Source organism: Artemia sp. Qi Xiang Cuo, chromosome 6, assembly GCF_049724085.1.
Source record: "Artemia sp. Qi Xiang Cuo chromosome 6, ASM4972408v1, whole genome shotgun sequence".
Taxonomy (NCBI): domain Eukaryota; kingdom Metazoa; phylum Arthropoda; class Branchiopoda; order Anostraca; family Artemiidae; genus Artemia; species Artemia sp. Qi Xiang Cuo.
Window position 1 is genome coordinate 45,381,612 of NC_142799.1, and position 13,693 is coordinate 45,395,304.

Consider the following 13,693-nt stretch of genomic DNA (forward strand, 5'->3'; position numbering starts at 1 on the left):
TCCTTCTGAAGAGCCTTTAACATTTCACGTTACCAAAACCACAAAATAGCAGTAGCTTAGTGGGTAAGTGATTAGTGTTTGGCCTCTTCTGAAAGAACAATGCTATGTTTAAACAGCCCTATAAAAATGAGTAGTAGTTTTGTATTCTTCATTTTATGTTATTTCAAAATATCAATATCACTTTTCTGTAAAATTCTTATCTTAAAATAAGGAACACATTTCAATTGGCATCAGTTCAGTATCTCTAAAGTCCATGAGGAAACACTACAAAATTCTGGAAACCATGTCTACTTTAAAGCATTATAAAATTCTTATTGATACTATCTGTAGATATAGCCCATCAAACTTTACCCCCTCCCCCCATTTATTTTACAAACATATAACATGAATTATATATGTTATAAGGATTTTCAATAGTAAAACTCTTTTCTGCTTATTAAATTAAAAAAAAAACAGTAAACAAGCAGCAGGAAGAAAAGAGTTGTGCTTCAGTTGAGATTTGTTTCAGTTGAAACAAATGTGATTGACTCATTTAATTACATAGCTGAGCTCCTTGACCAAAGCCTCCCATTCGATATGGTTCTGCTAGACTTTGCTAAAGCCTTTGATAAAGTTTGTCATCAAAGAATCCAGTTGAAACTGAAGGCAATTAGTACTGAGGATGGTGTGGTGGATTGGATTATGCCTTTCTAGAAGGGAAGAAAGCAGCATGTCAGAGTTTTTGGTGAAGGTGGTATAGATTTCTATAATGAAATAGCAGAGTTCTTATGTCGGGTACCTCAAGGAACTGTTTTGGGACCTACACTTTTCAATACCTACATTAACAAAGCTCCAAAAAACGTGACAAATAAACTTAGCCTATATACTGATGACTCAGAACGTATTGAGCCTGATGACACACAACAGGGTCTAGCCTCAATAATGTCAGACCTAGATTGCTTTTGAAAATGAGCCAATATATAGACTCATGTTTAATGCTGAAAAGTGCAAAGTTTTCCATTTTGGAACAGATGACCCACAATTGCCAAATTCAATGTTATCCAATCCTGGTGAGAGACAACCGATTTCCAAGAGTACCTCAGAAAGAGATTTGGGGGTTGTTGTGGATGAGGACCTCAAATTCAACTCCCACACCCGTGCTATAGTAGCAGGTAATAACCAGACTCTTGGTATCATCAAGTACACAATCACTAGTAGATCTCCATCAATAGTGACTAAACTCTATAAGCACCTGGTGAGACCTAGATTGGAGTATGGACTGTGCGTTGCCACACCAATTAATAAAACAGACCAGAAGGCCTGTTCGAATCTGTTCAAAGAAGGGCGACAAAATGCGTAAAGGATCTCAAAGATAAAGAGTATGGATGTCAACTGCAGAGCCTGAAGCAACCAACTCTGACGTACCATTGACACAGAGGCAATATGATAATGACCTATGAGTTGCTTCAGTCTGACACCAAAGATATGTTTGAACCTGCCTGGTCTTCAAGTAATAGAGGTCATTCAGCAAAGCCATTCTGCAAGCATGCCAAGACAAGAAAAAGAAACAATTTCTTCTACAATCGAATCATAAGTCTGTGGAACTGCCTAAGCATGATGACAGTAGGATCTACAACAATCAATAGCTTCAAATCAAATCCCAACAAGGACTGGGCAACAAAACCATGGCTCCACTCAATGGGATGCAGCAGATGTCCAATGGCCCCGTCATCACTAACTGGCATACCCTGGATACGTCCATACTGCTAGCAGGTGCATTTTAAGGTAATTGAAAATTCACTGAGTACAGTATTCATAGTTTAGGTCATATATTTGCACATTAAAGGTGGTGGTGAAGTTTAAAATTCTGCATTTAGGATTTATATAGGGTAAGACCCCCAGTGCCCAATCTTGGCCAGATGTTTGAATTAAAAAGTATCCTTCCTATACATAGACAACAGGCTCCTAATCTTGGACATTATGTGTATAGGGTTAGACAGTTGTGATTGGCTGACTAGGCTAAAATCTTGAAAACATCTGGTTTTTCAACATTTAAATTTAGACAAAAGTTACCTTTACACCCTATCCTACTTAAATACAATTAAACAGCATTTTTTTAAGATTATGCTCAAGCTTTAAATGTGTTACTAAGATTAGGCTCCACTGTTGTCTATCAGTATATTTGAAATTGTGAGTGTCATATATGGTTGGAATTTTCAAGCTAATCATATACTTGTTAAGAAGATTCTGATATGTCTAATGGTAAACAATCCAATTTCTAGGTGGTATGATAAAGATTTTACAATGATTTAGCTGTTAAAAACTGAATTTGCTGGCCAACTTCTGGGTATCTTACCATAAGTGAATATTTTAGAATATTTAAAAGTAGTTTCCTGAATTGTATAGTGTTTCCTTGTAGAGAGTGGGCTATTAATCAGATTATTGTGTTTCCCTCCATTATTATCCATGGTTAGTTAATATATACAAGATTCCATAACTGACATGATTACTTTACTTTTTACAAGGACCAATGGACCTTGGAATTATTTCTGACAACAACTTAAATCTGATGGCTGCAGCTTTCCCAGCAATGTTCGGCCAGTCACTGTCCCATCTCCTACCATGCCTCTAGAAGCCTCCCCATGGTTCCAGGTCCTCTTTGAATTTTTGCCAAAGATTTTTTGTCTATCCTCTCCAATGTTGTCTCCAGGATGATACTGGCTTGCAGATAAGGACGTATTAACAAAATATACTTTTGGGGTGATGCAAGGTGTAGCCAAGGAGTTTAAGGCAATGTCTTTTGATGATAAAGGATGGCTCTTCAACCTGGCAACAGCAGCTTCTTACTTTGCTATTGGAAATTCTAGACCATCTGCTGATTCAGAGTATGTAGCAAAGGAAGCAATGGTCAAATGCATCCAGAGCTCTAGCCTCTTCAGACATGTCTTGTAGGCATAGGGTAAATGTACCAATGATTTGACAGTTTTTGCCAAAAAACACTTTTTCTACTCCAGAAGACTTAATTTAAAGACTTTTGGTTTGAAAAGGGTTTCAGTATGTAGAAAAAATATCTACAAATCTAACTGTTTGGATTAGAAGTTTGAGGTTTTATCAGAGAAGGGTACAAAACTCTGATTTTCTTAAATTGGAGTGTTTTCACCTACAAATTCAACAGAACAAAAAAGTTACCTGTTTTCAATGTAAGTCAGAACTCAATTTGACATGTGTCAAAATACTTGTGGAATACTTGTGGGTGGATCCTGGTGGATTTGACAAGCCTAGTCCTTTTACTTTATTTCTTTGTTTCTCTTCAACTTTTTTAAATGTGTAAATGTATAAAATATTATTCAGATAGTGGAAGCTAAAAACTTAAAAAACTGCCTCAAGTATAGGGGCAAAGTTGGATAATCATAGGGAGTGTAATTGTGTGACCTAGGTCTCTATAATACAATAGTAGATATAATAGTGTGATATAGGTCTCATTATAAACGCTATCTGGAATGGCCCACTTTCTCTCAGCTTTAATGGTCCAGCAAATATTTCTCTGTTGTTCACAGTTAAAGTGTTGTCAACATTTGGCCATTTCAAAGTTAATCTACCATTTTATTCCACTTTAAAAAATTTTAGTTTTGACTACACTTTGCCAGAGAAGCCCAGAATTCTTTAAATATGCATTCCCTATTTAAGGTTATTGGAAGTGTGTGAGAGCGAGAAATTTAAAATATTTCATTAGCATTTTGGGTGGGATAGGAATTCTATGCTAATTAGGGAGGGGTTGAGAGAGAATATTTTATACTTTACAGCTTGGGATCTATTTGAAAGAAAACATGTATAAAATTTACCAAGAGAGGGTGTACTTCAAATTTATTAAGTGATAAATGAATAAGGGTGTTGTGATCAACCAAGTCAAATGCTTAAAATTTTGAACATAGCATGAGGCAAAGCAGCAGTTCCTCAGATGACGGAAAATCTTGCATTATATCTGCAAAACTACAATTAAAAAAAAAAATTAATGTTTTATTCATGTGAAATATTATTATAAATAATAATAATGAAAATCTCTTGTTGTTGAGAAAGTACCCGTAAATTCGACAAGTATGTTTTTTTTAGAGGACCCTTGAATTTCGACACCAATTGTTTCTCATCTGTTTTATGTTGAGTGAAGTTTTGACAGAGTCACCTATATTTTGACAGGGTCTGTTGCTGTCTGTCAAAAATTTTGACAAGGTTATTGCAAGATATTCTCAAAAGAAATGAATATCATAATAGAAGCCAATATCTACATTTGAATTTGGCTGAAGGAAGATTTTTAGTTGTTCTGGTATTCCACTACATGAGATAAGAATTTTTGACACTTGGAACATTGTTTTATCAATATAATATTAGCTGCCATTTTAACTTGATTTTTATCAAGAAAAAGCCAATGAGGCTAAATTTTAGAGAAGATCAGATGTATCTTGATGCATTGGTGCTGATCCCAACTTTTTTTTTGCCAAAAAATAACCAAGTAATGATAGTTTGAAAATTACATAGCTAAAAAATTGTCAGAGGCTCATTTTGTGTCAAAAACAGGAAACTGATTGAATTGAATATTATTTTCTTATCTGGGCGTATTGGATATAGTGTCCAAGTTTTGCATTGTCAAAATATAACAAAGGCTTCTAGAGATGGTGTTCCAAGTCATGACTATGCAGAGTTATCCTGTTTTGTAGGAAAGTTTTGACAGTAGTTCCAAAATTGCACTGTCAAATCATTGGTGCCTTTACCCTACAGTAGTAGAGCATGCATGGATGCTATTTAGACTCTGACTTCGGTTTTGTCAAGATCTCATATCTGGCCCATAGTACCTTTTTCAGACTGGTAAAGACTTCCCAAGCCTTTGATATCCAGGCAGAAATGTCTTTTCCAGCTCCACCATCTGGTGTTAAAATAAACCCAAGGTACTTGAATTCCTTGACATTTTCAATTAGTTTGCTGTACATGATGAGTTGATATATACAGAGCAGAATGATTGGTGGCAATCATTTTAGTCTTGGAACTTCTTATGGTAAGCCCAATGTGCTTTGAAGTCTTGGAGACATGATCAACAATGTCTTTTAAGCCATTTGCTGTGGTTTCCAGCAAGGAAACATTGTCTGCAAAATCTAACTCTGTCAGGGATTGAAGAAAGCAATCCAGTTGATAAAAGACAACTCCCCTGTGATTATTCAGGGCTTTATCCAGTCTATCATATAGTTGAATAACATGGGCAATAGGGGGCATCCCTGTCCCCTAAACTTGGGAATGTTGCCAATAAGAGCAATGAGCAATGGTTGGTGATACCTGTTAGACTGTTGCTGGATTGTGAGTATCTGCTCTGGACAGTCCGTCCCTGGTTTGAAGCCTGCCTGTTCAGGATGGATTAGCTTGTAATGTGCATCTTTAAATCTATTCAAGAGAATGACACAGAAAATTTTCATTACATGGCTAATTAAGGAAATACTTGTATAATTTCCACAGACAGTCTTGTCTCCTTTTTCATAGACTGGATGAGGACTGATACTTTCTAGTCTTTTGGGAAAGCCTTTGTCATCCAAGATTGTAAAAGAGATCAGTTAGGTGGCATCATAGAGTAAGCAAAGCCTTTTACATTTCAGTAGGGATTCTATCCTCTCCTGGTGTCTTATTATTCTTTATGCACTTTTAGTACTTCCATAATATTCAGTGGGTCCATATTTATATCATAAGGCTCCTTAGCAGTGCCTGGGAAATGAGGATTTGCCAGGGTTTAGTAGCTCAAAGAACTGTTCATGCCAGCATTCCAATTGTCCATCCTCAGATTGAATACTTTACTCACACTTGTTTCTCAGCATATCAGCTGCTGAATGGGCTTTTCCTAATGCTTTTTTTTAGCAATTTAAACATTTTCTTGCTATTATGATTTTTGGATGCATACTCCAGTTCACTTTCAATTGTTGTCATCAGTACCAGTTCAAATGACCAGTATTGTTCCTGGTTCCTGTTTCACTGATATTTTAAGTGTTTTAAAGGGTTCTTTTGCACCACCAACAAGGGGGCACTTGTTATTAACTAGTTCTATAGTGCGTTCCGAAGTCCATATTTGTTTTTTTTATGGTTTGGTGTGGCCAAGGATTTCTTTGGCAACATTTTGGGTAGCAGCTTTTATCTTTGTACATTCTTAGCCAAGATGAGACAATTGGTTAAGAAATTCAAATTGTTTGCTGAGCTTCAACTTGAATTCAGCTTTGATTTCTGGACAACTTAATTTATACACATCACATCAAAGCAGTTTGCTCTTTTCTATTGCCTTTGTCTGCTTAGATCATGACAGACTCTACATACAAGTATATAGTGATCAGACCTGTTTGAAGACCCCATATCAGCTCCGATATATACTCTGGCATCAAAGCAAAGGCTTCTCTATTGCCATTCAGATAAATTGCAAACTGAGAAGCTAGACAGTCTAATTTGAATGGGCTTTTCCTAATGCTTTTTTTTTTTTTTAGCAATTTAAACATTTTCTTGCTATTATGATTTTTGGATGTATGCTCCAGTTCATTTTCAACTGTTGTCATCAGTTCTAGTTCAAATGACCAGTATTGTTCCTGGTTCCTGTTTCACTGATATTTTAACTGTTTTAAAGGGTTCTTTTGCACCACCAACAAGGCAGCACTTCTTATGAACTAGTTCTATGGTCTGTTCAGAAATCCAGATTTTTTTTTTCTGGTTTGGTGTGGCCAAGGATTTCTTTAATAACTTTTTTCTGTGTCCATTCTTTGTCAAGATCAGACAATTTGTTAAGAAATTCAAATTGTTTGCTGAGCTTCAACTTGAATTCCTCTTTGATTTCTGGAAAACTTAATTTACACACATCACATCAAAGCAGTTTTCTCTTTTCTATTGCCTTTGTCTGCTTAGATCATGACAGGCTCTACATACAAGTAGACAGTGATCAGACCTGTTTGAAGACCCCATATCAGCTCCAATATATATTCTGGCATCTAAGCAAAGGCTTCTCTATTGCCATTCAGATAAATTGCAAACTGAGAAGGTAGACAGTCTAATTTAGAACTATGAGGTATGACTACATTGATATAGCAAAGAAGTACATCATTAGGGCAATACACAGGACCATCAGGTAGAATAGGGGTGCATTTACAAGTGAATTGATTATTAGACTATATTTTGAAATAGTATACAAAAAGAAATCAAGTAGTACATTCAACTTGTTTCTATATCAGTCATGGAATCTCATATATTGACCTTACTTAATTTTTAAAATCATTTCAAATAGGCTACTATTATGTTAGTCTACTAGACATGTACTTTTTATCTCACTCAGGTAAACTATATTTCACCACATAAAACTGAAAAAAAGTTAAATATAGAGTAGTTTATATAACTGACCTACAAATAAAGTGAACATACTGTTGAATGCCATTTTTTATGCTCTTTCTGAATATAATAATCACTTTTCTTACAAATTTAATTTTTATCCTTTTTTGGACCCTTGAAAATGATAATTTCTTTCTATGCTCTTTGGGTAAAAAAATGGTTACAACATTGATTTTAAACTTACTATTTCATTATGAAATCCATTTTGTTAAAGTCATATAATCCACAAGCATTGACTTGTCACATTTAAGTTGAAAAAAAAAAAAATTCAAAACAATTTCTCCATTTTTCCATCTGCTATGTTTCTTTTATTGGCTTTGATATTTTTCAAAATTTAGCTGAAACAGCAGTTTTCAAGCTACCAAACAGAATAAGAAAAAAAATATGGTGGAATTGTTTTGAATTTTTTTTTCAATTTAATCATGCTAAATCAATGTTTTTGAATTATATAACTTTTGCAATATGGATTTATAATGAAATAGCCTTGTAAGTTTGAAACCAATGTTTTAACTGATTTTTATATCCAAAAACTATAGAAAGAAATGATTATTTTCAAGGGTTGTAATAGGCCTTAAAAATGAATTTGTGAGAACCTGACAGCTACAGGACAGGTCATAAACTAATAATTCCAATTGTTTGATCCTAAATAATTTTTTTAATAACCATATTGATGCATAGCTTAGATTTTTAGCTAGTTTTGGATATACACAATTCTTCTCAATTCCTTTTTAGTAACAAGGTGTGAGGGTTTAACTTTTAAATAAGTTGGCTCAATTGGATGCTGGTTTTTTACACTAATATCAACCACTCAAACGCTAAATTGGATATTTTTGAGTCTACACAAGAGGTAGGCCTATGTATTAGGCTATATAACAAATCAAAACTTGGAAAAAATAACAAAGAAATACATTATTAGAGTTATATGGGTCTAATGAGGATTGGATGGGGTGCAGTGTCAGGGTAAAGAATAGGACTATTAAAGTGAAAAGGAGGATAAAATAAGATATTTAATGGTAGCCTACTGTATTTATTTTATTAAATTGTTTCCTTTAAAAGAGCCATAATTCTCTAGTTTACCCTAAAGGAGTTTTCAAAATTGTATGCTTCTTTCTGAAGAGCCAAAACCACCTAAGTTAGGCACCTTAGGGTTGTAGCCTGTGTGAAATCATCAGGGTAGTAGCTACCATGTATTCTCAGAGTAACAACCATTATATTGAAAAGAAGTATAAAATAAGGGATCTAATGGGACTACTTCTGTTTAAATAGGCTGTTTTCTTTAGAAGTGCCTATTTCCTATAGTGTTACCCATGCTGTAGGCTATACTAGGCTAGGCTATTAAGTAAGAACTTTTTGTTTAAGTATTGGTTTTAATTTTTTACATACCTATTTGTTAAAGCAATATATAGAGCCATCAGGGGGGGGGGGCATTCATTTTTTGAATAAAACAGTTATTATATTTAGAAAAAGCATAAAATCAATCAAGTATTATAGTGTGTTCACCTTGTACCTAAATTAGTAATGGAATCATGTGTATTTTTTACTGTTCAAGTATGAATACATTTGAAAGAGTTGACTGAAAACATACCAAAGTGTTCCTGTAACACATGTAAGTGAACCTATTGAAATTTTGACAAAACTACATTTTGCCTTAATTTTTAGCTATTAATTTCTTTTTCTCTGGCTTTAGTTCTGGAATTGAAAATCAAGTATTTTGTAGTTTAGGTTATGTTATAACTTCTTTGTGTGGTTACAAAAAAGAAATACTGGTAATTTTTTTGCAGTTCATATTATTGACTTACAAATAAAGTAAACATATCACTTGATGCCTTTTTTAATGTTTTTTTTTAAATGATAATAATCATTTTTGTTGGAAATAAATTATACCCCCACCCCTATATATACCAATTCAAGGTATATATTTGCACATTAAGGGGGGGGGTAAAGCTTTAAATTATCTCTCATTTACATCAGAAATAAAATTTACCAACTCCCCCCTCCTAATGTGCAAATATATACCCTGAATTGGTATATATAGGAGTGGGGGTATAATTCATTTCTGACAAAAATGATTACTATATCTGGAAAGAGCATAAACAAAGGCATCAAGTGGTATGTTTACTTTATTTGTAAGTCAATAATATGAACTGTGAAAAATTTACCAAAATACCTTTGGGGCCTCTTTAAGGGTTCAAGAGGTGGTAAATTTTTTGTTGTTAATATTATTGACTTATGAATAAAGTAACATACCACTCAATGCCTTTTTTTATGCTCTTTCCAAATATAATAATCATGCTTGTTGGAAATGAATTTACCCCCACCCCTGTATATACCAATTCAGAATAGGCCTATATATTTCCACATTAGGGGGGTGGGGGTATATTTTATTTCTGATATAAATGAGAGGTACGTTTAAACTTTCCCCCCACCCCCTAATGTGCAAATATATACCCTGAATTGGTATATAATATAGGCCTAGGGGTGAAGGTAAAATTCATTTCCAACAAAATTGATTATCATATTTGGAAAGAGCATAAAAAAGGGTAAAGTTCTAACAAATCATATTATTGAGTTAGGACTAAAGTGAATACACCATTTGATGCCTTTTTTTATGCTGATTATGAATATAATAATCATTTCTATCAGAAATGAATTTCAGCCCCCCCCCTATATACGCCAATTCAGGATTAGGTTGGGTTAGTTATTTATAGGGGGGGGGGGCGGCTGAAATTCATTTCCAATAGAAATGATTATTATATTCGTAATCAGCATAAAAAAGGCATCAAATGGTGTATTCACTTTATTCCTAACTCAATAATATGATTTGATAGAACTTTACCAAAAAAAGGCATTGAGTGGTATGTTTATTCATAAGTCAATAATATAAACAACAAAAAATTTACCCAAGAGGCAATTTGCAACAGAAGCAATTATTGTAGGCCTATTATGAAAGAGCACAAAAAAGCATCAAATGATGTTTTCACTTTAATCCTAGCTAAATTATAGTGTCACCTAGAAATCCACCAAAGCCTATGCATTAATTGGTATAGCATGTTCCCTTCATAAGAGGCCAACTGGTAAACATTTACTGCCTGGGATAGTAGCCTAAGTTTATGACCATGCAGCCTAGGCCTAGTGCTGACCTACACAGGGCTATTCATATGGTTGTTGGTACCTACAGGAAAAGTAACCTTGACCCCCTCCCCTTCCAAAAAAAACAACAAAACATTATGTAAACTTGATAACATTAAAATAATCACCTTTGTGAAGGGTCAGCAGCACCAGTGTTGCTACTTGACCGGCACCGCTACGCGGCTCCGGCCTCGTCAAAAAGCGGCATTTCCGCGGCACCCTTGAACCAAAATGCGGTAAAAACCGCGGCATGCCTGAAATTCTCGGAAAAGCTGTGTTTTGTATTTTTGAGAGAGAGTGGGTGAAAAATCTCGCTTTAATATGAATGTTGATTCAGTGTCAAGTGAAGTGTGGTGACGATCTGTCATAAATTTGAGAAAACACGTACAGTCTATCTTTCTTTTCAGCGGTCAAAGGTAAGCATGGTCAGCTCAGTCCGTGAACACACATTTGTCGTTTATCGTTTTCGTCAAGCACGCAACAAAAGTAAAAGTGAAGAGGTACGACAGCAGGGAAAGTCCACGGTGGGAAAACCGTATAAATGTGAAGTGAATAGTGAAGAAATTAAGAGCGATTTTCCCTTGGGCCTTCAAGCCTATCCAATAGAATAATTGATGGGTAACTAGATTCTCGTATCTCAACCTTTTTCGATTAATGTTTAATAAAAATCAATATCAAAAGCTTCAAGAAGGAACATTCAGATAAATAATACAAGACAAACAGACAAGATTAATCGGAATCGAACTGTTCACTTGTGTCACAAACAATATCTTTGGTCAGACCATACACAATGCTTTGGTTCAAAACGTTACAGTCACGAGAAGAGGCACTAGCCTTCACTTTGAGTACACGCCTGACTAGTCCAGGCTCTAGCTTCAGCACTGAATTGCCCGAGACAAGCCCTCCTTTAGAATTGCGCTTAAGGCCACGCTTTGTTTTCAGTGTTGCCGAAAGAGTCACTGCACTCAGTCGGTTTTGCTTTTCAGTTTTCACTTCCTTGAGCAAACTGAAGAGACGCTCGGCAATAACATTTGAGAAAGGGAGTAAGAAAAAGTATTGAACTATTTTCCCGACATTTGGGAACATCCGACTACCATTTGGTGACTTCGTTTGCAAGATGTGGCGCCAGTAAACCACAATTCCAATGTCATCTTTTCAGAGACTGGAAAACGGTCGAGAATTTGTTGAACAGCTTCGACAAAGAAATCCGTCGCGGAGCGACGAATTCGGAGACTTTCCTCTACACTTACGCTGGTAACTTCTCTCGTTTCGAGCCCCAAAAGGAAATCGTACCCTTTGTAGCCGATATAGACATTCGTCGGGAAGATAGTTCACTTCGTCATGCGGATTGATGTCAAAAGGGTTGTCTGTTTTAGCATATGACGGCTTCATAAAGTTCATGGCTAATGTCCAAAGAAGTTTTTCCACCTGGGTTCCACATGGAACCCAGGTTTCCACATGGCTTAAGAAGTTTTAGCAGGTTTCCACATGGCTAATGCGACGAAAAACATCATAACCCTCGAGTATGGGTTGATAATATATACTGATATTTAGTAATCAAAATGTAAAAATTATTTGATTTATTAAAGTTAAAAAAGTAAAAAATTTATATTTTTTTCAGTAAAGTGCAAATTTTGTTCTGGCCTTGGGAAGGCATAAGTGTTTTGCACCCAAGTTATGTTAATTTCTGCTCGTTTTGAGTTTGACTCGGTTATTTATTTTAATTTATGTTCGTTTTGGGTTTCATTTATTTATCGATGCTGATTTGTGGTTGTTTCGAGCTTGGTAGATTATTTTATTTTATTTTTGCTCATTTTTTGTTTAATGTAGTTCTTTACTTTTCTTTGAAAAACTTATTTTGTGGAAAATTTTTTTTTATTTAATTTCTGTTAGTTTTATATCGACATAGTCTTTTCAGGGAAAAAGAAAATAACACTTTAAATCTTTTCGTTTTTTAAGACTTCATAGTTTGGCCTGCTATTTGTATACTGGAGAAAAATTTTCAGTAATTTTTAACAACAAACACCCTTTTAAAAATCTGGACGCAAATAGTACTGTTTAACTTAGTTTCATACCTCCTCTAGTTGACCTGAAATGGAAAACTTGATACCATTCGCAAAAAAATCTGTTTAATTTCTTTGATAGCTTTGATACACTTACACTATTTTGATTTGGTTAAATTTTAAGAGTAGAAGTAGCCTCGAAAGTTTGAATATAATGCCCTCAGTCGTTCTTGGGATACTGCTGAGATGCTTTATTGGGAATTAGCATTATTACAGTGCATTTTGATTGAATCTTGACACAACATTTAGTTTTTAAACATAATGGGCAAATGGAAGGGTGGGAGTGGAAGGGGGATTAGTAGCCCTCCAATCACTTTTGACTATTAAAAAGGGCATAAACCCTTTCTATTTTCAATCGAATGAGCCACTTTTGAAGTTTCCACGACAACTCCTTCGATACGAAGTGCCCTGGTCCAAACAACAACAACAACAAAAATACTACTAATCACTTTCGATTATTAAAAAGGGCACTAGCCGTTTGAATTTCAAATCGAATGAGCCCTTTTCTGAAGTTTCTACGACAACTTTTTCTATAAAAAGCTTATAAGCCTCCAGGGTATAACTTAAAACCCTTGTCCTGAGGGCTGTGGTGGAGTATCCTCCTCAAAAACATATTTTCTATTTGTAAATCAACTACGCTGAACAAAATGGCTATCTCAAAATTTTTATTGGATGTGTTTGGGAGAATGATGGGCGTGGGGGAGGGGCTAGTTCCCCTCCAATCACTTTCGACTATTAAGAATGGAACTAGCCCTTTGAATTTTCAATCGAATGAGCCTGTTTTGAAGTTTCTACGACAACGCCTTCTATAAAAACCTAATATGCCCCAGGGCATAAATTAAAACCCTGGCCCTGAGGGTTGTGGGGGAGTGTCCTCCTCAAAAACATATTTTCTATCTGGAAAGCAACTACGCTGAACAAAATGGCTATTTCAAAATTTTGATTCGATATATTTGGGGGAATGATAGGCTTTGGGGGGGGGGACTAGTTGCCCTCCAATCACTTTCGACAACTAAAAAGGGTACTAGCCCTTTGAATTTCCAATCGAATGAACCTGTTTTGAAGTTTCTACGACAACGCCTTCTATAAAAACCTTATATTCCCCCAGGGATATCTTAAAACCCTTG